The 24,838-nt window shown below is 34.0% G+C and overlaps 1 long non-coding RNA gene across 2 annotated transcripts in view; it reads right to left on the reverse strand.

The window, feature by feature from the left end:
• Positions 1-24,464, reverse strand: part of LOC143649498 (uncharacterized) — a 36,751-nt gene extending 12,287 nt beyond the window's left edge. Inside the window, exons 1-3 of one of the 2 annotated variants that reach the window (XR_013159057.1) lie at positions 24,078-24,464; positions 16,439-16,523; positions 11,395-11,680 (exon numbers count right to left, since the gene is read on the reverse strand). This is a non-coding gene — a long non-coding RNA (uncharacterized LOC143649498). The remainder of the gene's footprint in view (positions 1-11,394; positions 11,681-16,438; positions 16,524-24,077) is intronic. The other variant, XR_013159056.1, reaches the window with a different exon arrangement.
• Positions 24,465-24,838: the final 374 nt, after the last annotated feature.

Below are 24,838 nucleotides of genomic sequence, written 5' to 3' on the forward strand. Positions count from 1 at the left end.
AGCTTTGTTATAGATTTTGGGGGACTTCTTAAATATACAATCATGTCATCTGCACATAGTGAAAATTTTTCTTCTTCCTTTCCAATTTGGATGTTTTTTATTTCTTTTTCTTGCCTAACTGTTCTACTTAGCACTTCTGGCATTAATGACAGTGGTGACAGTGGGCATCCTTGTCTTATACTAGATCTTAGAGAGAAAGTTTTCTCTCTTTCACCATTAAGTATGATGATAGATGTGGGCTTTTCATATTGAGGAAGACTCTTTCTATACCGTCTTATGAAGTGTTTTTATCAAGAAAGGACGCTGGATTTTGTCAAATGCCTTTTCAACATCAGTCAAGATGATAATGTGGTGTACCTCATTGAGCCATTCTTCCTTACTTGGAATAAAACCCACTTGATCATGATTTACAATTATTTACTGTGTTGGAATAAAACCCACTTGATCATGATTTACAATTATTTACTGTGTTGTCAGATTTGACTTATAAGTATCTATTTGAGGATTTTTGCACCTGTCTTCATTGGAGAGATTGGTATGCAATTGTCGTTTCTTGTAGGATCTTTATCTGGCTTTGGTGTTATGGTAAAGTTGGCTTCATAGAATGAGGTCGGTAGTGGTCCTTCCTCTTCAAATTTTTTTGGAAACATTTGAGCAGGATTGGTATTAACTCTTTTTGGAATGCTTGTAAAACTCACCTGTGAATCCATCTGGTTCAGGGCTTTTCCTTTTGAGGTTTTTGATGACTTATTCAATCTCTTTATTTATGATTGGTTTGTTGAGTCAGTACCAGTTGTTCATTTGTTTCCAGAAATTTGTCCGTTTCAACTAAATTGTTTAATTTGTTGGCATACAGTAACATACTAGTTTCTAATTATGATCCTTTTAATTCCAGGAGTGTCAGTAGTAATGCAGCCCCTTTCATTTCTAATGTTATTTATTAGCATCTTCTCTCCTTTTTTTTGTCAATTAAAAATTTTTAATTAATTTTATTGATATCAAAGAAACAACTTTTGGTTTTGTTGATTCTACTGATTTTTATTCTCAATTTCTTGTATTTCTGATATAATATTTGCTATTTATTTACTTCTGCTTGCTTTAGGATTAATTTGCTTTTCTTTCTCCAGTTCCTCCAGGTGTGCAGTTAAGTCTTTGATTTTACCAATTTCTTCTCTAATGCAGGCGAGTAAGGCTTTAAATTTTCCTCTCACACTGTCTTCACTGTATACCATGAGTTTTTATGCATTGTGTTCTCATTTTCATTCATCTTAAGATACTTACTGATTTACCTTGCAATTTCTTCTTTAATCCACTGAATTTTTAAGTGTTATTTAGTGTCCATAAATTTGGAAATGAAAAAGAAGAATTTTCCAATATTTTGCTTTTTATTGATTTCCAGTGTCATTCCATTATGATTACAGAGAGTGTGTTGTATAATTTCAAACTTTTTATATATATTGAGACCTGTTTTATGGCCTAACATGTGGTCTATTCTGGAGAATGATTTGTAAGTACTTGAGAAAAACACATATTTTTCTGTTTTGGGGGTACAGTGTTCTGTATATGTCTGTTAGGTCTAGTTCATTTATCATATTACTGAAGGTCTCTGTTTCTTTATTGATCCTCTATCTAAAAATTCTATCTATTGATGAGAACAGTGTATTGAAATCCCCAACCATTATTATAGAGATTTCTATTCCTCCCTTTAGTTTTACCAGAGTTTGCGTCACATATTTTGAGGCACACTAGTTATGAGCATAAATATGATCGCTATTTCTTCTTGATGGAATGCCCCTTTTATTAAAACATAATGCCCTTCTTTGTTTATAATAACAGTTTTGCATTTAAATTCTATTTTGTCTGATATTAATATAGCTAACCACTTCTTTTTAAATTGCTGTTTCCATGGAATATCTTTTCCCAGCCATTTACTTTCAACTTACTTGTGTCTTTGAGTCTAAGATAATTATCTTGTAAACAACATATAATTGAACCATGGTTTTTTATCCATTCTGCCAATCTGTGTCTTTTGATTGGAGAATGTAATCTATTAACATCCAATATTATTACTCAAAGGCAGTGTTCAGTTCAACCATTTTATCCTTTGGCTTTTATATATATCATATATTATTTTTGTCTCTCCCTTTACCTTTTTAGTTACCCTTACTGAAAATCTTCATTTCTGTACCCTCCTCCATGCCTCTCCCTCCTGTCTTTTACTTTCAGCCTGCAGAACTCCCTTTAGTATTTTTCGTAGGGTAGGTCTCTTATTAACTCTGTTTTTGTTTAGTGTGACTATTTTAAACTATTCCTCCTTTTTAAAGAAAAGCTTTGCTGATAAAATTTCTTGGCTGGCAGTTTTTCTCTATGAGCATTAAATACATCATATCACTACCTTCTTGTCACCATGCTTGCTGAGAAGATATTCACACTTGGTCTTATTGAGCTTCCTTCGTATGGGATGAATCATTTTTCTCTTGCTATTTTGAGAATTTTCTCTTTGTCTTTGAAATTTGACATTCTGATTAATATGTGTCTTGGAGTAGATCTAATAGAATTTATTTTTATTAAGTTTCTTAGATATGTATGTTCACATCTTTCATAAGAGTTGGGAATTTTATGCGATTATTTCTTCAAATGTTCTTTCTGCCCCATTTTCCATCTCTACTCCAAGGACATCTATGGCATACATATTTGTGTTCTTCATGTTGTCATTCAATTCTCTGACACCCTGCTCAATTTTTTTCCATTCTTTTTTCTTTCTTTTCATCTGTCTGTAAGACTTCAGATGCCCTGTCTTCTAATTTGCTGAAACTTTCTTCTGCCTGTTCAAATCTATTGATGTATGCATCTGGGTTATTTTAAATCTCTTCTATTTTACTTTCCATTCCCATATGTTCTATTATTTTATTTTACATGCTTTCAAATTCTTCTTTATGCCCACTTGGTGTCTTCTTAATGCCCTTTTTTATGCATATTTTCCTTTATATCCTTGATTTGATTTAGATTTGTTTGAAGGTCTTTGTTTAGTTGTTCTAAATTCTATGTCTCTTCCAAATTTTTAATTTGTTCTTTTAACTTGGCTATATCTTCCCATTTCTTAGGATGGCCAGTAATCGTTTTGTTTGTTTGTTTGTTTGTTTGTTTTTTTCTGATGTATGGGCATATCTGTTTATCTTGCTTACGGTTTTATTAACGATTGAATTTGTTTTAAGGCTCTTCTTTGACACTTGGTTCAATTTATTCTAGACTTTTTGAATTGCTTCTGTTTAGCCAATCATAACAGGGCCAGAGACCCACGAAGGGGGTGATACTTTTTTCCAAAGGACACTGGGGAAAGGATCAGGAAAAGGAAAAGAAGTTAGAGGCTTCCCCAAAGGTGTCCTTTCCTGGCCAACCCAGCAGATGACACTGTTAGACAAACCATTGTCCACAGCCCTAAGGGGTGGTGGTGGTATTTTTTCATCATCCACAAGACAACATTGAAAAAATGGCTATTCTGAGCAGCCAGAACTCAGCAGTCCAAACTTGCCCATCAGAAGCTGTACTCATCACTCGAGTGCTTCTACCCTTTTTGAAGAAAAAGGCTTCAAACCTGCCTATGTGGGGCTACCAGCCACAGACCATCTAGGAGACAAACCTCAAGGTTTGGTGATGGGTGCTGGCCATTGCCGCTGGAGTGATTCATTCACAATTTTTGCTGTAGCTTCTCAGTCTACCTGTCCCACTCTTTCCTGGGTGCTGTACAGTGCTCCCCTGGACTCTGGCAACTAAGAACCATTGATTGAGACTGTTTCTTCCTGTGCACTGACTGTGTCTATGGGAAGAGTGGGTCTACTTCTAGATTATTACCTAAGCTACCATCTTCTTCAGAAGCCATGACCTGTGGTGACCTGTTTTCTATACTTAAGATTTTATCATTTAATGTTTTTTTTTTTCCTGGAAATATTATTGAGATATATTCACATACCATATAGTCCATCCAAAGTAGACAATCAGTGTCTCACAGTGTCATCAATTAGTTGTGCAATCATCATCACATTCACTTTTAAACCATTATAAAACTCCAGAAATAAAAATAACATATGGACATAACAATAAAATAAAACCCCAAATACCCCATACCCTTATTCCCTCCTATTACAGAGCTCTGTATTGGTGTCATGCACTTGTTACTGTTGATGAAAGGACATTAACAGATATTGCTGCTATATCTTATATAGTCTGTAGCTTGCAATAGGTGTTTTCCCCCATATACCTGTTATTAATCTATTATTAATAATCTATTAATAAGATAATCTATTATTAAGTCTTGTGTTCATTGATTTGTACTAGTTCATGAAGGAACTTATTTATATTCGTAGTGTTAATCTTAACATCCACCTCAAGGTTCATTCTGCTATATAATCCCATGCTTAAACCTCTATCTTTCCTTTTGGTGACATATATGACTCTAAACAACACCTTTCAATCAAAGTTACTGAAAATTCAGCATGATTACTTATAAGCTTAATAATAAGCTACTCTCACCTCTACCCATTTCCAAACATTTAAATTCAATCTTGTTAAAAATTCTGTACATAATAGGCAACCACTCCCCATGTCCAGCTTCAATCTATTTCTTGGTAACCTATATTCAATGTTTTATGACTACATAAAATGCAAAACATTTACATATTCTGGTTAGTTAATATTAGTGAATTGGGTTGTTTGTCTTTTTATTGTTGAGCTGTAGGATTTCTTTTTACATACTGAATATGAAACTCTTATCAGATATGTGGTTAACAAATATTTTCTCCTATTGCGTTGGCTGCCTTCACCCTTTTGACAAAGTCCTTTGAAGCAAAAACATATTTAATCTCGAGTTCCCATTTATCTATTTTTTTCTTTCATTGCGTGTGCTTTGGGTTCAAGGTCAAGAAGATACCTACTATAAGTAGGTTCTGAAGATATTTCCATATATTTTCTTCTAGGAGTTTTATGATACTGGCTCTTCTCTTTAGGTCTTTGATCCACTTTAAGTTAACTTTTGTGTAGGGTATGAGGTACATCCTTTTGGATATGAATATCCACTTCTCCCAGCACCATTTATTGAAAAGATTATTCTATCCCAGTTGAGTGGATTGAGGAGCCTTTTCAAAAATCAATTGACTATAGGTCTGAGTTTCTATTTATGAATTTTCAATTCAATTCCATTGATCAATATGTCTATCTGTATGGCAATACCAAGCTGTTTGATGACTTTGACCTTATAATAAGCTTTAAAATCAAGATTATGATTCACGATTTGAGGCCCTTTTCCTTCTCAAATAAATTTGATAGCTAACTTTTCCAACTCTTCAAAGTAGGTAGTTATAATTTTTATTGGTAGTTCATTGAGTCTATAGTTCAATTTGGATGGAATTTATATCTTAACGATATTTAGCTTTCCTATACATGAACATGGAATATATTTCCACCTATTTAGGTCTTCTTTGTTTCTTTTTTGCAGTGTATTGTAGTTTTCTATGTACAGTTCCTTTGCATACTTGGTTAAGTTTATTTCTAGAAAGGACATTATTTTAGTTGCTATTATAAATGCAATTTTTAAATTTACTTCCTTGAATAGTTCATTACTAGTGTATAGAAACACTACTGATTTTTGCATGTTTATCTTGTATCCTGCCACTTTAGTTTAATTTGCTAATTACCTCAAGTAGCTTTGTTGTAGTTTTATCAGGATCTTTCAAATATAGGATCATGTTATCTACAAATAATGACAATTATACCTTTTTCTTTCCAATTTGGATTTCTTTTTATTGTCTAATTGCTCTAGCTAGAACTTCTAGCACAATGTTGAATAACAGTGGTGACAGTGAGCATTATTTTCTCTTAAATGAAAAGTCTCTCACTATTGAATATGATGTTAGCCTTGAGTCTTTTCATGCATGCCCTTTACTATATTGAGGAAGTTTCCTTGATTTCTACCTTTTCAAGTATTCTTATCAAGGAAACATGCTGAATTGTGTTGAATGCCTTTTCAGTGTCAACTAAGATGATCATGTGACTTTTTTCCCCTTTGATTTATTAATAAGTTGTATTACATTACTTTTTTTGTGTGCTTTGAAACACTCTTGCATATCTGGAATAAAACCTACTTGGTCATGATGTATAATCCTTTTAATGTGTTGTTGAATTCAATTTGCAAGTACTTTTTTTAGAATGTTTGCAGCTATATTCATCAGTGAGATTGGTCTCTCGTTTTCTTTTCTTACAGTATCTTTATCAGGTTTTGGTGCTAAAGTGATGTTGGCATCATAGAATAAGTTAGGTAAAACTTTTTTCAATTTTTTTTTTTTGGCAAAATTTGAGCAGGAATGGTATTAATTCTTCTTGGAATGTTTAGTAAAATTCCCCTGTGAAGTCATCTGACTCTGTTTTTTTTTTGGGGGGGGGGGTTCTGATGGCTGTTTCTATCTCTTTACTTATGATTGGTTTATTGGGTCTTCTATTTCTTCTTGATTCAGTATAGGCTGTAGGTTTCTAAGAAATTGTTCATTTCATCTAAGTTGTCTAGTTTGTTGGCATACAGTTGTTCATGATATCCTCTTAGTCATCTTTTTTTTCAGCGTCTGTGGTAATGACTGCCTTCCTATTTCTCATTTTATTTCATGCATCTTCTCTCTTTTTTACTTCATTAGTCTATATAAGGATTTGTTAATTTTATTCTTGTCAATGAATAAACTTTTTGTTTTATTGATTCTCTCTATGGTTTTTTGTCTCCATTTCATTTATTTCTGCTTTAATCTTTGTTATATCTTTTATTCTGCTTGCTTTGGAGTTAGTTAGCTGCTCTTTATCTGGTTTCTTTGGAATGTCTGTGTTTAAGGCTATAAATGTCCCTCTCAACACCACCTTCATTGTATCCCATAAGTTTTCATATGTTATACTCTTGTTTTTCATTCAACTCAAGGTATTTACTGATTTATCTATTTTTTAGGTCCTCTGTCTGCATGTTCTATTTATTGAAGAGAGTAGTGTGTTGAAATCTCCCACTACTATTGTAGAAATATCTATTATTCCTTTCAGTTTTATCAATATTTGCCTCGTGTACTATGGAGCTCCTTGATTAGGTACATAAATTTAATGATTGTTATTTTTTCTGATTAATTGACCTTTTATTAATGTATAGTTTCCTTCTTTATATTTTATAATGTTTTTGCATTTAAAGTCTATTTTATCTGATACTAGTATAGTTAGTTCTGCCTTTTTTTAGTCATTGGTTGTATGGAATATCTTTTTCCATCCATTCACTTTCAACATATTTGTTTCTTTGTGTCTAAAGTGAGTCTTAAGTAAACACTATTTAGATGGAACATATATTTTTATGCATTCTGTCAATCTGCGCCTTTTTTATTGGGACATTTAAGCCATTAATATTCAGTGTTATTGTAAAAGCTGTCCTCACTTCAACTATTTTATCTTTTGACTTTTATTTGTTAGATCTAATATTTTTCTTCCTTTTTATCCTTTTAGTTATCTTTACTGAAAATCATATCTATACTCCTCTCTAAACCTCTCTCTCTCCTGTCTTATTTATTTTCTCAGCTGGTAGAACTACATTTAGCATTTCTTAGAAGAAAGGTCTCTTGTTAACAAATTCTCTCAGCATTTATCTGTGAAAATTTAAACTCTCCATCACTTTTGAAGGGCAGCTTTGCTGAATAGTGAATTCTAGGCTGGCAATTTTTCTCTTTCAGGATCTTAAATATGCCACCACCTTTTCACTTCCATGGTGTCTGATGAGTAGTTGGCACTTAGGCTTATGTGGCTTCCCTTGATTTGATGTATCAGTTTTATCTTGCTGCTTTCAGGATTCTCTCCTTTTCTTCAGCATTTAACGGTCTGTACAGTATGTGTCTTGGATTGTGTCTATTTAGATTTATTCTGTTTGGAATACATTGGGCTTCTCTGATTTGCATAATTATGTCTTTTATAATAATGGTTTGGAAATTTTATGCAATTATCACCTCAAAGAATCTTGCTGGCCCTTTACTCTTCTCTTGTCCTTCAGGGATATCTATGATTGTTACATTTGTGTGCTTCTTGTTGTCAATCTTTTCCCTGAGATCTAATTCCAATTTTTCCTTTATTTCCTCTGTTTGTTCTTTTGTGCATTCAAATTCAGTTGCTCTGTCCTTTACTTTGCTTATTCTTTCTTCTGCTTTATATGCCTCTAGCATACTTTTGATCTGATCTATAGTATCTTTCATTTCTGAAAGTCTACTATATTTAAAAGAAAGTCCATTTATTCTTTCACATTTTTTTATGTTATTCTAATGTATTACTGATATCCTTTATCTCTTTGACCATCTCATTGAAGTTATTTGAACATGGATTTTTTGTTCCAAATTCTGTGTCTCTTCTGATTTTTTACATTCATCATTTGATTTGACCATATCTATCTGTGATTTCTTTGCATCTAATTATTATTATTATTATTATTATTATTATTATTATTATTTTTGGTGCGTGGCCCAGGAATCGAACCCAGGTCTCCCACATGGAAGGCAGCCATTCTAACCATTAAACTACCCGTGCAAACTGCATGTAATTATCTTGACAATGTTATTTTGAAAGTTGGTTTCCCTTGCTTGTCTAAGATTTTATTGTTGCTTGGGTTTGCACTGACAGTGTCCTCTGGCACTTGGTTTATCAGTAATTCCCAGCCAAGCCAGGGCAGTCTTTCGGAAGGCTGTTAGAGCCTGGGTAGAAAAACAGTTTGCCAGATTGCATTTTTCCAGTCTTTCAAGTAGATGGTGCTCTTGCACCACTTATTTTCCACAACTCCCACTCTCCCTGAGTACAGCAGCCCACTGGGTATGGTCTAGACCAGGCCAGAGTCCAGTACTAGGCTAGTAGCTGCAGAGCGTCACTCTCTCCATTCAATTCACCCTTTCCTGGAATTTACTCAACTGGAACCAATTCAATATGTATTTAATGTGAATCTATTTTTACCAAGAGAATTATGTTTTTACTGTTGACTAGACCAGGAGTGGCAAACTATGGTCCATTTGCTAAATGCACTTCAGTCTGTTTTTATAAATAAAGTTTAATTAGAACACAGCCATTTAAATTCATTTATATATTTTCCCTGCCTGCTTTCAGACTTTAACTGTAAAATTGAGTAGTTGTGACAGAGACCCTGTTGACTTTGTGGCAGGCAAAATCCTAATATGGTCCTCCATGATTTCCTATGTTTACACCCAGGACCGTGAATATGTTGAGGTATTATATCTAGGGTTATGATATGTAACACAGAAAAGGGAGTTTTGTATTTGTGAAGTTAAAAAAAGTAAAGCTGTACTTTACTTAAAGTAACTAATCAGCTGATCTTAATTTAGGGATACTTTCAGGGTGGGCCTCATCTAATCACACGAGCTCTTTGAAAGAGAACTTTCTCCAGCTGAGAAATGGGAATTTCTGCCAAAGCTGCCAAACTTGTTGGTAGTAGAAAAGAAGCTGCTGGTGCTGGCTGAAAGATGGAGAGGGGATCTTACGGAATGTGGGTGGTCACTAGAACCTGAGAGCAGTCCCCAACCAACAATCAGGAAGGACAGGAGGATAGTAGTCCTACTATCTCTCACTTTGCAGAATACCTTTGTCAATGCCTGTCCTTCTTGTCTCCACTCTCCCTTCCTTTAATTGTGACCTCTCTCAAGTATAAGTTCTGTAGATTCTGCTTCCTGGGAAAAAATCTCCAAGGAGCCCAGTTTTTTCTATCTCTATTGACCCCACTCAACTCTTAACCATTCCTTCATCTCTAACAGAATTTTACTTCCTACTTTCTCTCCTGCTTGCACTCCTATTTGTTTCTCATACAGTATTTATAACTCTGTGTTCATCAGTTATTAACATTGAGTTTATTTTGAAATTGTCTACTATTATGTATGTCTTTATACTACGAAACTACCACTCCCAAACAGACTGAAATTGGACCTGTCTTGGTCTACTTTGTACTGAGTTCACACAGTCCTTGGCTCCTGACATGTGAGCCAGTGCCTATGTGTACTGCCCTACTTTGTGCTAGTGAAGAGGTAGTTCTGGAGACCAATTTCTGGATGGATTTTAAAATAATAAAGAATACTTAAGCAAAGGGTTTCCTATCAGCCGGCACAGTTCAAAGTATTTCATGTTATAAAATTTAATCCTCACAACAGGTCTTGGATTACAGACACTATAACAATTTTACCAAAATTGAATTATTGTCATGCTAATTTTACATATAAAGAAATTTGGGATCATGAAAATTAAATATTATTCCCAAGTTTCCAAAACACATCAGTGGTAGAGCTAGAATTTGAACAGAGAGACTCATGTTTCATCTCTAGGCCCCTATACTGACTGTGAGTTCTGTATATATGAGTTTTCTTTGGGAATATCTAGGAGGGACTTAGGGAATGTCACTACTGGCTCCTGAGGAGCTCTCAGGGCTGAGCTGAAAAAAAAATCTTAAAATGAAAGGAATCATCTTGGAAAGGGAGACACCTGAGAAGGAAAAGTAGGTTTCATAAAATGCAAGTTCCCTTCTTTCTGATTGTCATATATCTACAGGTTTTATAAAGTCTGGTAGTTTAATTATATTAATCTATAGGGTACTATCACAGTTGATCCTTCCCAGCCCCCTTCACACAATATTAAAAGAGATTTAAGAAAAGGAAAACATTATGAATAAAATTGTGAGATGCCTAAATGGATCCTGAAGGAGATTCTTCTATCTAAATTCAGTGCTTTAATCCTAGGAGATGACCAATAGGTATTTGAATAAGCAAATGTTTCTCTGGGAGGTGTGAAAAAGGATCGTCAGTCTGCAGGTAAGAAAATGACATCCTCTAGGCTGAGAAAACTCTCAGAAGAGTGAAAGACAGACAGAGTAGCCTGATTTGAGGCAACCACATATTGTGGATGGAAGCTTGCTCGGCACATTAATAACCTTCATACTAAGAGGGAATGATTCATATGAAAGACAATGTTGGAAATATTCATGAAAAGATGCTGAGGAAAAAACAAAGGAAAAAATAAAGAAAAGGGACAGAGTGGAGATGTGCAGTCACGGTTCTTTTCCAAGTCTCTAGGAGGTGATAGTGGAGGACCTTTGGCTATCTGCCCCCTTCGGGGAATTGCCTCAGCAGCAGTGTCTCCTCGCTCCAGGTCACAACCTTCCTGGAGGGAACTATACCCAATGACTGATGGCCTCTTGGGCACAACAGCCTGAATTTTCAGCCCAATGTGGAAGGGCTCTGACAACTGATGGGGTTAGTTGAGCCTGTCTAGCCTGCATTGTAGTTTAGTTTCTCCCTGTGACCATTCCCAGAGAAAACACTCTTTTCATTGGAGTTGATCATCATAACTCACTTATTTTCTAGGATCTCAGGATGCTAGAACTTTGTCATCCTTGCCACTTGCAAGTGCCACGGCAAACTTCCACAGGGCCTTCCTTTTCCTCCAGTGGCCTTTTTCACCTGATTGGTTTTTTTCATCAGAAGGGACTCAGCAGCAGCATCACAATTAAGGTCTACACGGCTCTTGTACAATCGAGGTGGGTGTACAATAAGGAGCTCCCTAAGAAAAAACCCTGCAGGTGAGGTTCCCCGAAGCTTCAACTCCATCACACATACTCCTCTGCTTGCCAGAGCTAGTGCTGAGGATTTGAAAGCACCCAAATTAGTTTTTTGTAATTGTCATTTTAATTACTTGTTTACAGTGGTATTCTTGAAAGAGTTCTGATTTGGAGTCAGAGAGCATGAATTAGGGTCTACAATAAGATGGACTTTCACTTTTAATTCAGACACTATCTGTGTGGTTTGGACAGGTTAAACAACTTCCCTGAACTCAATTTTGTTACCTGTAAACTGGGGATATTAATGTCTAACTTACAGGTTTCCTGGAAGCATGAAATAAGGGGATAATACCTAATACACAACACATAACCTGACACATTGTAAGGCTTCCATGAAAATATTAGTTATTATGATTGCTAATGTTATTAGCTTTCATTTAATCATAATTTCATCATCATCGTCATTATTATTAAATATCAGGTCATGACAATCCTTACATCAGAATCTATCAATGGCTCCCTATTTTATTTAGGATACAATTCACAATTATTAGCATGCTTTATGGGACCCTACAGAGACCTGTCTTTGCCTGTCTTTCCATCCTTATCTTTCCATGTTCACTCAATGTAGACACACTGGCCTTCTTTTGAATCTTCAAATAAAGCTATTTTTTAGGGCAAGCCGCCGTGGCTGAGCAAGCAGTGTTCTCGCCTTCGATGCCGGAGACCCGAGTTCATTTCCTGGTGCCTGCCTAAGCAGGGGGAAAAAAAACAAACTATTTTTATTTAACCCAGGCCCCCTCCCCACACACACCCCTCTACATTGCTGTTTCTGAGCCAAGAATTCTCATTTTCTCTTTGTTCACTTGGGAATTACTACTTACTTCCTAAATTTCTGCTTAAATGTTACTTTATAGAGCTTTTTAACCTGCCATCTGGACAGAATCTCTGTGAAATAGTAAGACCCCTTGTAATAATCACTCAACTCATCCCTTCGCTTACTAGCTTCATAATATTTAGTGCTGAAAGCAGTTATATATTTATTTCTGTGATTGTTTGTTTAATGTGGGATATAACTTTCTCTAAAATGACAATATTAAATAAATGTTAATTAAATAATTGAGTAGATGTCTGTACGCCCCTCTAGAGTAAAAGTTTTGTAAAAGTAAGCAGTGCATTATTTTATACCTGAGAACTTTACACAATGTCTGATATGTGTTAGTATCTCAATAAATATTTTGTAAATATTCATTGGATAAATTAATAAACAAATAGCTTTATTTCTTTTTCTGATTATTCAAGTAATATATAAATAATAAGGTGAAAATAAAAATTTAAAAATTTTGCAAGTTAAAAATTAAAAAGCTTTATAACCCTTGTATATTCTGGCAGAGAATACTAGATGTCCTTAACTGAGCCTATTCAGGGGAACGACCCTTTTCCCTTAAGATGTTTCTTTATAACCCACACCAGTGTCTCCGTGCAGCTGTTTACTAAAGAAGTTAAGCCTCTTCTAAGACTTATTGATTGCACAAGTGTCTTTCATTTTTTGATTTCCTGTTCATATACTTTGCTCAACTTTTATTTTTCTTCTGATATATACGTATTTTGCATGTTAATTACTGCTGACTGAGATTGTATATCAGAATTACCCTTGAAACCCCTTATCTTCAGACACGGCTTACCTCCACCTCTGCTCCAATCTCCTGGGATTCTCATTCATTTCCCCTATGGTGGGACTTCATAAAAAATTACTTAGTTAAATGTTATTGCACTAAAAAATGATTCTGTTGAAACTCCAAGGCAAAATTATCATTTAAGCATTAAACATTAAACTTTTGGCTGTCAAATTTGTTGTAGAAATATTTCCAGTATTTTCTTTTCTTAACACCTGGAAATATTTAAAATTTAAATAGCAAAACCTATCATTCTTTTAATTTACATTTAACATTGGTATCATGCTAAGAGAGATTTGTTAAATAGATACTTTTCCCCCTTGAGTGGTGCAATCTTTTTATAAAAAGGAAGGAATAAAAGCACTTATTTTCCAAGTAGTCTGATCATTTCCGATGCATAGATCCAACCCCCTGAGTTTCATTTTAAATTTATTGCATAAGAATTCATTTCCGTAGATGAAATAAGTGGTTACCAAATTATGTGTCAAAACGTGAGGTCAAATTTGCCTCATGTTGGCATTATGACCCAGGATAAAGGAAAGGAGCTTTAGTGTCAGACATACTCTTAACTTCTTGAGGGCAGGGACCTGTCTTACGAATCTGTATAACCATCTAATGATAGTCACAAAGAAACACCCTCCATTGTTGAATGAATGAATTACCTGGGCTTTTAGTCCAGCTCCACAATTTATGAAATATGAAAAGTGACCAGATGGTTTTATTTCTCTTATTATGCATTTCCTCATAAGAAAAGTATAGACAATTACCTTTTTAAAGATTTTTGGAAGCATTACCTTAAGTAATTAAAGCGCCTGAAACATAATAAGCATGCAATAAATAGTAGTTATTATCATTTAGCTCCATATTCCATTATTAGCTTGGGTTGTACAAAAGATTTTAGAGAATCCAATAAAACTTAAGCTGAGTTATGAAAGAATAAAAGAGGTTTTAGGCATACTTCAGCATACTTAGAAATTTTGATGAAGTTGTATAGCTGTCGTTATGTTTGAGAATGAAGCTAGACTTGGCAGACAGCTTTAGAGACACTTGTTCAAACTGATGTGGGAATTTGAATCAATTCTACTTTATGACTCTATGCAAAATTTAGACTATTTCACAAACATTTCCTTTATTTGAAAACGTAATTGATTTCAACTAAAAATTGGTATGATAATTTAAAACTTGGCTATTGATTACACCATACTGAAAACAATCTGTGAAATTTACTGTCTGATGAGCACAAATCAAAATAGTTAATGTATTACAATTAATTCCCAAATGCAGCTGCTGTGAAATTTATTTTTTCTTTTCTCTATTGCTTGGCTCTTACTTGATATGACAATTAAATATATCTATAGAGACAACAAAACTCCTTAGCATAACTAAAGATCTGTTCTTTGCAGCTGCTTTTCTTGAATGAGCAAGAAAGGACAAAGGAGGGGCAGCATGGGTGACTTTTAATGATTTCTTTTCACTAAACAGCTATGTAATAAATTGGAGTGCCACTATAGGTGATAAAACATTACTCATTTTAATTTGACATTTGTTTCATCAAAGGCTTAAAAGAATATTTTTGCAAGAAAGATAAACTGTATTTTTTTCTTGTACAGAATCATATTATTAGCTCAAAAGTGTACTATTGTTTATAACAGGATTTATAAATAAAGATTTCATATGATATGTTCATAAAATTAAATAGAAGAAATATATAAGTAGAGGGAATCATACCGTGTGAATTTTACATATTGTATTTGGAAAAACATTTTATTATGATGCATACAGAATTATATATGTGCAATAAATATTTCATGACATCACATAAAATCTGTTATATTGTTTGTATTTCTGTAATACAATAGACTTGCATCACAAGAATATTTATATGAAGAAGTGTTTTCTTTTTGTTTAAAATGCAGAGTTGTTTTTATTTCAATAAATCAATTTTATACCCCAATCACATATACCTGATGTGTGTCCTTAATGGCTCTTCATAAAATCAGCATTTAAACTCTTTCCTAATGTAGGGAAATTTGATTTACTAGAATATGTACATTGATTGCTGTAAGAAAATGTTTACAGAGGTTTAACAGTATTAAAATTGTATCCAGTTTCTTTGTACTTAACTCTAAAGGAATGCAAGGAATAAAGAAGAGTGATTGACTCATAGCAGAAGGTTGTATATTTATAAATTTATGACACTGATAAATCTGGAATGTCATTATTCCATTCTACTCATGTGTAAGTATTAACTTTCTATGACTGCGATGGTACATAAGAGAACTTATTATAACAGTAGGGAAGGTTTGTTGACATCAATCTTAATGCTTAAATAACACTGAGCTTCCTGGGCAAGGAAATTCTGCTATTGGAGTACCATAGATCAATATTAAATATGAAGACAATAAAGACACACCGCAATGCTTTATCTTTGTAATCATTTTTCATTTGTCTTTTTTTGTGCTTTGTTGAAATAATCTGAACACAAAGCTCCAAATGAATTGAAAAGAATTTTTGGAAATTGATGCATGAGAAATTAGTCTAAGATGTATGTGTAGATAGTTGGTTAATACCAAGGCTACATTTTTCTTTTTAGCTTCAGAGGTAGACAAAACTGAGTATTCTCCTTAAAATTTGTATTTTTTTGGTGTGTGTTTTTTGTATTTACTTTTCTGTTTCTGCCACATCAATATTTACAATTTTTTTTTTTTACTTTTTAAACCACACACCACTCCTTATTTGTCTCCTGTGCAAGAGTCCTTTGACCCACTTACTTTTGGTAGTGCTGTGAGTTCCTTTCTCACTTCACTCTTCTGTTATATGTGGGGACTTTTATCCATTGCTATGATTTCAACTATTGACTTTTTGCAGATAACTGAAATCTTTAATTCTAGCTAATATTTCTCCCCAAATCCAGGCAACTAATGCCTAATACTTCTACAAATTAGAAAATTTTGGACACAGTTTCTTCCTCCTGGATCAGCCATCCCCACCTGCAGCTGCATACCATCTACTTTTAATATTTCAATAATTTGTTTACCCATCATACCCTAAAGAAGGTCTTCACTTAAAACTCTCCTCCTTCCTACCCCTTCCAGGAAGAACTAGGCATTTCATTTTCTATATTTTCTTATCACCCCAAATCGAACTCCTCTTATATACTTACAATGATGTTGGGCAGATATTCAATTACGTATCTCTCTGCTGCCATCTTTGAGGGAGGAAGTTTTGTCTCATTTGTTTTTGTATACCTAGCAAACAGCATAAAAGGTAGATGATTAATATTTGTTTGATGAGTGTTGAAGTTATTAAAGCATAAAGAATTTAATATTTTCACTATGCTATTTCACTATAATTTCTAAGTGCTTTTATAGACATTTTAAGAGTCTCTAATAGTGGAGTAAGATATTTATTCTTTACTTGCTTGGAATTTACAGGTTTCTTGTACATTCATTCAGTAATTTGGAATTCAACTCTAACTTATATTGAAAACATCCTCAGCTCATGTATTGTTTTAAATAAAATTATTTTGCATTTGCTTTTGTTTTTTTTTTTTTTTTGTTATTGTGTTAGTTTGCAAGCTGTCAGAATGCAATATACCAGAAATTGAGTAGATTTTTAAAAGGGAAATTTATTAAGTTACTAGCTTAGAATTCTAAGGCTGTGAAAATGTCCAAGTTAAGCCATCCAGGGAAAGAAACCTTGGTTCAGGAAAGCCGATGATGTTCAGGTTTTCTCCCTCTCAGCTGGGAAAGTACATGCTGGCATCTGCTGGGTTCTCTCCAGAAATCTTTAGTGGCTTCCACCGGGCTCTGTCCGTTCTGTTGGCTCGGTCTGTTTAGGAGGACCTCGGGGCTTTAAAAGCATTTTTCAAAAAGGTTCCCTCTTAAAGGGCTCCAGTGAGCAACCCCCACCTTGTATGGGTGGCGACACGTCCTCACGGAAACCATCTAATCAAAAGTTACCGCCCACAAATAGATGAGTCACATCTCCATGGAAACAATCAAAAAATCCCATCCAGCAATATTGAATGAGGACGAAAGAACTTGGCTTTTCTGGGGCACACAACAGATTCAAACCAGCACAGTTATCCTATATGCATACATTGTATATGTCAAAGTAAATTTATTTTCATAGAGGCTAAGCCCTACACAACTTTCAGCACAGCAAAAGTGGGAGGTACTAGAATTCAATAAAAGTTTAATACAAGGTTTTTTCTTTTTTTTTTTTTGATGAATGAAAGAATTTACCTTTGACTGTCTCAATATCCAACATCAACAAAGTATCCAGAAGTGCATTATTTCATCTTAAATATGATTATCCATCTGCAGAACTTTAGCTAACTAAACCAGGAAAATTTTGGCAGATACTACGAATCATATTTAGTAAATCTGAAATGTGATAATGTGCTTACTGCTTCTTCAAGTTTCATGACCACTAAAAAACTTCAAAAATTAAGGTGAAAAACTAAATCTAAAAGCAAACAACAAACTGGGAAAAACATATACAACATAAATTCCATAAACTTATAATTTTAAAATATAAAAATACATGAAAACATGGATCAAGAGCATGAATAGAGATTTCGTAAAACAAGAAGTATAAACAGCCATACACTAGGAAAATATGTAAAAAACATTAATACCATCAATCAAAATGGTACATTGTATCAAAGTCATATTAATAAATATTGGGAGCATTCATCTGCAAACATTCTTTGGTATTTGTACAGAAAATACATTTGTGTATTATTTTTGAAGGAAATATGGCAGCATATATTAATGGATTGAAATAAATGCGTATCTTTAATCTTGTAATTGTATTTCTAGAAATTTGTCCTAAAGAAATACTAGATAAATACACTGATATTTTATTCATTCATTTTTTTAAATTAAAATTGAAAACAAACCTAATACAATTATTAGCAAGGAATAAACATACCACTTGCTCTTATATGTCATGCAAATCACTTTAGTGAATGCAGGATAAATGATATTGCAAATTCTCATTAGACAATGATGGTTGTAAAAGTATGAGCTTACAGGGTTCTTTGTAGTGTATAATATCCATTTTATCAATGCATAGATGCCAGTACAGAAAATTTACAATACCAAATTTGAATATACATTTAACTTAGTTAATAATAGTATCCTTATCATTTTGATATCAGAGATCCCAAAGAAATAGAAGATTCTCCCTCACCAGATGTGGTGGTTTGAAGCTGTTATGTACCCCACAAAACGCCCATTTCTTTTAATCCATTCCTGTGGGTGGAGAGCTTTATGGTTGGCACATTTTGGTTAGGATATTTCTGTTGGATATGAACCACTCCATTCAAAATGGGTGCCCCAGAGAAGCTAAGAGAGGACACACAGAAGCTCAGAGAAGAAGCCACTGGAACCAGAAGCTGAAAGCAAGGAAATGGGAGAGCAAAATGTCCAGTAGACTCTAGCCATATGCTTTCCCATGTGACAAAGGTGTCCTGGTTGCCAGCTGTCTGTCTTTAGAGACAGGTATCATCCTAATGCTTTAAGTTGGACATTTTCCTTGCCTAAGAACTGTAAATTGTAAGTCAATAAATCCCCATTGTAAAAGCCATCCCATTTCTGGCACACTGCATTTCAGCAGCTTTAACAAATCAAAACACTGAGTAATTCTGAAAATTGCCAAGAACTTGTATATTCACTACAGTCTTTGATTAGATGGCATGTCATGACCCAATATTTGATGCTTCATTTCAATTAGGATCAAAGTGCTTTGCATTATTGCCACTTACATCAAGTGGAGTCAGTTATCTGATGTTTCAGTGTTAATGAAACTACCCTGACTTAGGGTTATAGTATGTAACTTCATAGAACCTGGTTGCTTGACCCTAAAAAAATTGTGCTTTGATATATCTCTCAATTGATACACATCTTTATTTACCTAGGATATATGTATACCTGCTGCCATATTATATCAAGTGGGTTGAAACCAGCATTAATTACTGTCCTATGCCTAGAACCATCTTTCTTCTTCAAACTCATCATCACTTATTCACTCATGTCGAAATTTGAGTACCAAGGAACAGAGGATGCTAGGAGCAAAGGATACAAATCTAAGTTAAGCCTCCAGATACAAAAGAATGTACGTTCTTGAAGCAAAGGAAGTGCATCATCAAATAATTGACAGAGTGGAATAAAAGCTTTATCAGAGCTATGCAAAATGGACTTTGAAAGATGGATGATTTATAATTTGTTCATTGAAAATTGATATTCAATCTAGAATTTGGGGATAAACACTACAAGAATAAGAGATGAAAATTGAGGAAATTGTCATGAGAGACAGAAGAAAAGCATAGTTTGGCCTAGAGAAGAAAAACAGCACAGCATATATGGAAATACTTATTTATTATGCTAAGAGCATAAAAAAATTTCAAAGTGAAATGTGATATAAGATAAGCAAAAAGGATTGTTGATGCCTACAAGTGATAAAGTGTGTGGTTTCTTGAAAATGTAGACATTTTCTCATAGGCAAAAGAGAATCATTGAAAGTTTTTTCTTTCTTCTTTTTTTTTTTTTTGGTAGAGACATAATAAAACTTTTAATTTTAGAAAAACCTTTCTAGAAGTAATGTAGACAATAGTATGATGAGGAAGAACTGGAGAACGGGAGTACCATTAGGAAGCCAATGTAATCCTTTGGTGGAGAGATGAGGAAATCTTGCATGAAGGCTGTGGAAATATAATGGAAAGGGGGAGTAGATTTGACAAAGTTACCAACTGGCTACAAGGATGAAGTAGAGGGAAAGAAGTCATGCAAACTTCAGAAGTTTCTAATCTGATAGTGATGTTACCTGTATTGAAAAAGATACCAAAATGCAAGAATCTGTGTGAGTGGGGAGAGGAGGACTGGCAATGAGTTTTATTTCAGCTTCCTGGGGACATCTAAGCAATGATTTTTACTAAATAGTTGGCAATGTTGGTCTGCAGTCCTCGAGAAGTCGGAGTTGGAGTTTAGATTTAGGAGTCATTATCGTATCAGTATAGCTGATGTTTAACTTGAATATTTATGTCCACATTATCATTCAATTGAGCCAACAATACTGGAAATCCAAGGGTAAAAATTAATGCATGAGATGAATTTGGAAGGATGTGGTTTGGATAGAGGTCAAGGCTATGAAAGAATGCAGAATTCTCATGAAGTGGTCCTCAAGAGTAAGTTCAATAGTTTATCAATTCATATTTTCTGTTCTTAGTCTGTTTTCCAAGCTTGCCAAGCTGGATGGTTAAATTATCTCCAAGACCTATAACAACAGAGACTTCCAAAACCCTAGTTAGAAATTTAAGAATTTAACAATCATTGTTTCTATGAAAAAACTTCCATAATTTTTATCCGTATTTCTTTAGTTTGTTCCTATAATTTCACAGATGATCCTTCATGCATGTCTATCTTTTGTCAATAAATATATATGAAGCATCTTCTATTCAGGTTTCATTCTGGAATTCAGATAAACAATAGGCAAATATCCGGCCCCCAAATTCTTACTTAGAAGTTGGGAGGAAGCAGTCAAATACCTGAACGAACTATAAAGAATTATTAAGTTCCTCTCAGTCTTCTTAACTCTAGAGTAATAATACTTAATTAATTCATCTGTCTCTGGCCCAGACCAGAGGGCAAAGGAAGGTAACTTGGGTCAAGAACATTCTCAATCTAATGTGTAAAAATTTATGTCTTTATTTACACCATAAGAAGTTCATTTCTAATGGCTGTGATTGAACAGACAACTTTTCAAATGGCTGATTTCTGGACTGAACACGAATTGGGTCTCCTTTTCTTACATGAAAGAAATAATAACTTCAGCTAAAAAAAAATTACATTTTTTAAAACTTTAACTTAGTATTGTATTGCACTGCATATATTTCTGTGTGTTTTTATTTTAACCTTAAAGAGAATCTTTTACTGAAGATTCCTAACCTAAAAATCAATTCCAATCTAATAATCTTCTAAATGTATCCATTAGAAAATTCAATTGCATGGATGATTAAATCATTTTCATATTCTTGTCCTAAATCTTTACTGTTACTTTTTTAATAGAGACTTTTGTCTTAAGCCTATTAGCTTTTATCACATTCATTTTATTTTATTGAAATATTTTGATTTTCAAGCATCAGACAGTAATCCATAGATTTTCAGATCAAGGGAAATATGCACCATTTAAACACCATTCAGGCACATCGAGATATACTTAATTTCTTTAAGCAGTCCTCTTGGTAAAAAATTTCAAGGATGCTTTTGTTCAAATTTCATAGCAACAGTTTAGGAATTATTTAGGGAACTTTATTTTCAATTCATTTAATAAAATAAAAAAGTTAATGCAGCAGAAAATAATGTTGGAGAATTAAAATGACAAAGCAGTAGCTTTACTAATAGATTTTGTGAGAAAGTTTACAAAGTGGATCTTTTTAAAACATATGTTTATTGTATCTCCACATCACTGAAGGTCATTGTGGTGGCTTAGAGCTATGGACCCGCAGAAAAACATTTTCCTAAACTTAGTACCTTCCTGTGCATGTGGACCCACTGCAGATAAGGTCACTTCAAAATGTTACTTCAGTTAAGGTATGGCCTAAATAAATCAGTTTGGGCTTTAATCTGGAGTACTGGAGTCCTTTTAAACAGAGAGAAAGTCATACAGAAAAAAAAAAAAAGCCATAGAAAGGAGTTAAAATGACATAGGACTCAGAGAAGCCAAGAGAAGTGGCCATATGCACTGCGACGTGACACAAAAGCCAAAGCCAAGTATTGGTGGCAGCCAGCCTCAGAATACCATGTTCTTCTCGAAGAAACACATCATCTCAATGAGGCAATGATTTCGGACTTATCCTAGCTGCAACATCAGGAGGCAATGAATTGCCATTATGTAAGCCAATTTATTGCAGATTGTTTGATCTAGGAAGCTAAAACAACAAGTATCACTAAAAATGCATGGCTTTCTCCTGTAGTACCTATCTAGTCTCATCTCCCTGGCAGTTACTCTAAACCACACTCTTTAACAATTTTATGTTCCCTCCCCCTACTTGCAACAGGTAAACACTTACCACCTAAAAAAAAAAAAAATCTATCCCGTCAATCTAGGCAGGGATTTTCTTCTCTGGCAGAAGAAGAACCACAGAAGAATTGAAAAGTAGTTGAGAGCATCCAGGGAGAGCACTCTATAAGGTGCCATGTGGGCAAATAAAATGCCCAGAATAATTTTTAAAATTTGGCAAAAAGCAAAGTGGTGCTTCCTCAGGGAAAGGTAGGAGTTAGAAGGGCGGAGAGAGACACAATTTCTCCATGAAGTTGTCTATGGTAGGGATTGAAACTTGAATTTTGGAAAACTGCTTCTTTTATACTTTTGTATATGTGTATATATATATATATATATTTAATTATTGTTTCTAGTTTAACGTTAAATGAATGTGTTTGCACATTCTCAAAGATCACTTCTCTGTTCAGAATATTCAGGGAAAACAGCTCTATTCCAATTACAATGGGAGCCTCAGGAGCGTCACACTCCTTGAGTATAATAAGACTGATGGAAGAAGATACTAGGAGAGTGATAGAAGAAATTTCACTTGGAGTCAGGGATACTGCAGAAGTTCCATCTGGCAAGGATGCTTCTTAGCCTTTTTTTTTTTTAACCCCAAGAGTCTGTTTGCTTTTACAAAGAAGGCCATTCAGAATATATGTAGTTGTTGAAATTTATTATGTTCAGATTTAATGTTGTTAGATTTGGCTCATATTTTATGCCTGTTGAAATCTTTCAAAATTCTGATTCTATCATTCAGCTAATTCAGCCATTCGTTCCTGAATGTCTGGAAACTAAGGATAACATGGCTGTCTTCATCTAATTTCTTATATGTGTTCAATACAGCCAGGTAGAAAACCTCTAGAAAATAGAACTCAAGTTTTCACAGTTTCATTTTCTGGCATATCCTTTGTATGTGGTCATTTAATAATGCATTGTTGCAATGAACATTTGTGTCACCAATCCATACAACTGTACTAATGTTTAGTTCACACTGTTCCATCTCATCCACATGAACACATCCATTAATTCAATGACTAGACATAGGACAGGTTGTCATTGTTTAAATAAAATCCAGATTCTAGATTATATTGCTTATCTAGCAGGCTAGAAAGACAGCAGGAAATATTTATGTGAGATTATTTCATGATCACAATTTTGAAATAAAAATTGATTTTATTCATAGCTTATCTTTAGTACTGTGCTTATTAAAATATGGCATCTAAAATAATCTTTAATACAAAACATTGATTACATAGCATTTATGATTTAAGATATATTGCACTTTGATTTCCTAAGAGTCTGATGTGTGTCATTTTTTGAAAAAAATAACATTACATTTTTCATATGTTTTCCTTCTATGAGCTTTAGTCATTAAACATAAAATGCCATTCAATATAAAATAAAAGAGGCTGACATTAATTTGCATCTCTTATTTGGGGTAGTTCTTTTATTTCAGATGCTTGGGAATTTGATAGATTAATTTATCCTGAGGCCACCCTCTGATGTTATTTGTCATATTGCTATAAAAAGGCTACAACTGACATATCAATTTATGGTTGCCAAAATAAGTACTATTCATAATAAATGTGCCTTTTCTTTATTCTTTATGAGATTAGAAGAAAAACAACAGTATAAAAGTAAGCAATGCACAAAGCCTACCTATTTTACCTTACAGATCTCTACTAATATGCCTGCATGCAAAATTTATCATTTAACACTGTAATTAATTAGCTAATAAAGAATCTACTTACTCAATAGAGACAAGAAATGGAAACAATGGCTCCCTTGAAACAAATTCTGATATTGTTACACGACTTTGATCACGTTTTGGTTGTTAATGCTGCCAGAATGTAATATAACAGAAATTGAACAGCTTTTAAGAGGTGAATTCATTAAGTTACAAGTTTACAGTTCTAAAGTCATAAAAATGTCCAAACTAAGGCATCCAGGGAGCGATACTTTGACTCAAGAAAGGCCAGTTGAGGACGACACATGGCTGGCATCTGCTGGTCCTTTAATTTCTTATTTCAAACAGCTTCCCCAAAGCATTTTCTTTCCACATCTCTGAAATCTCTGTCTATGTCAGCTATGAAACTTTTTCCAAAATGGTTCTCTCTTTAAGGATTCCAGGAAGCAACCCCACCTTGAATGGGTGGAGACAATCTAATGAAAAGGTCCCACCCACAATTGTTGGGTCACATCTCCGTGGAAACAACTTAATAACAAAGATCCCACCCAACAATATTGAATCAGGTTTAAAGATCATGGCTTTTTTGATGTACACAACACTTTCAAATTGGCACATCATGCATTGTAATCCTTCTGCCATTGGGTTAGGGAGAGAACAAGAAGGAAAATAGATGAGGAGCTGAAGGAAAAGTTATGAGTAGAGAAGAAGAGTAAGAGAAATTAAGAAATTCTGGGTATATTTTCTTGACCCTTGAAATGGGTGAACAGCAATAGAGTATGAAAATAAACATATATATAACTGGAGCAATCGTTTTCCTGTCCT

The sequence above is a fragment of the Tamandua tetradactyla genome, chromosome 11 (genome assembly GCF_023851605.1).
Source record: "Tamandua tetradactyla isolate mTamTet1 chromosome 11, mTamTet1.pri, whole genome shotgun sequence".
NCBI lineage: Eukaryota > Metazoa > Chordata > Mammalia > Pilosa > Myrmecophagidae > Tamandua > Tamandua tetradactyla.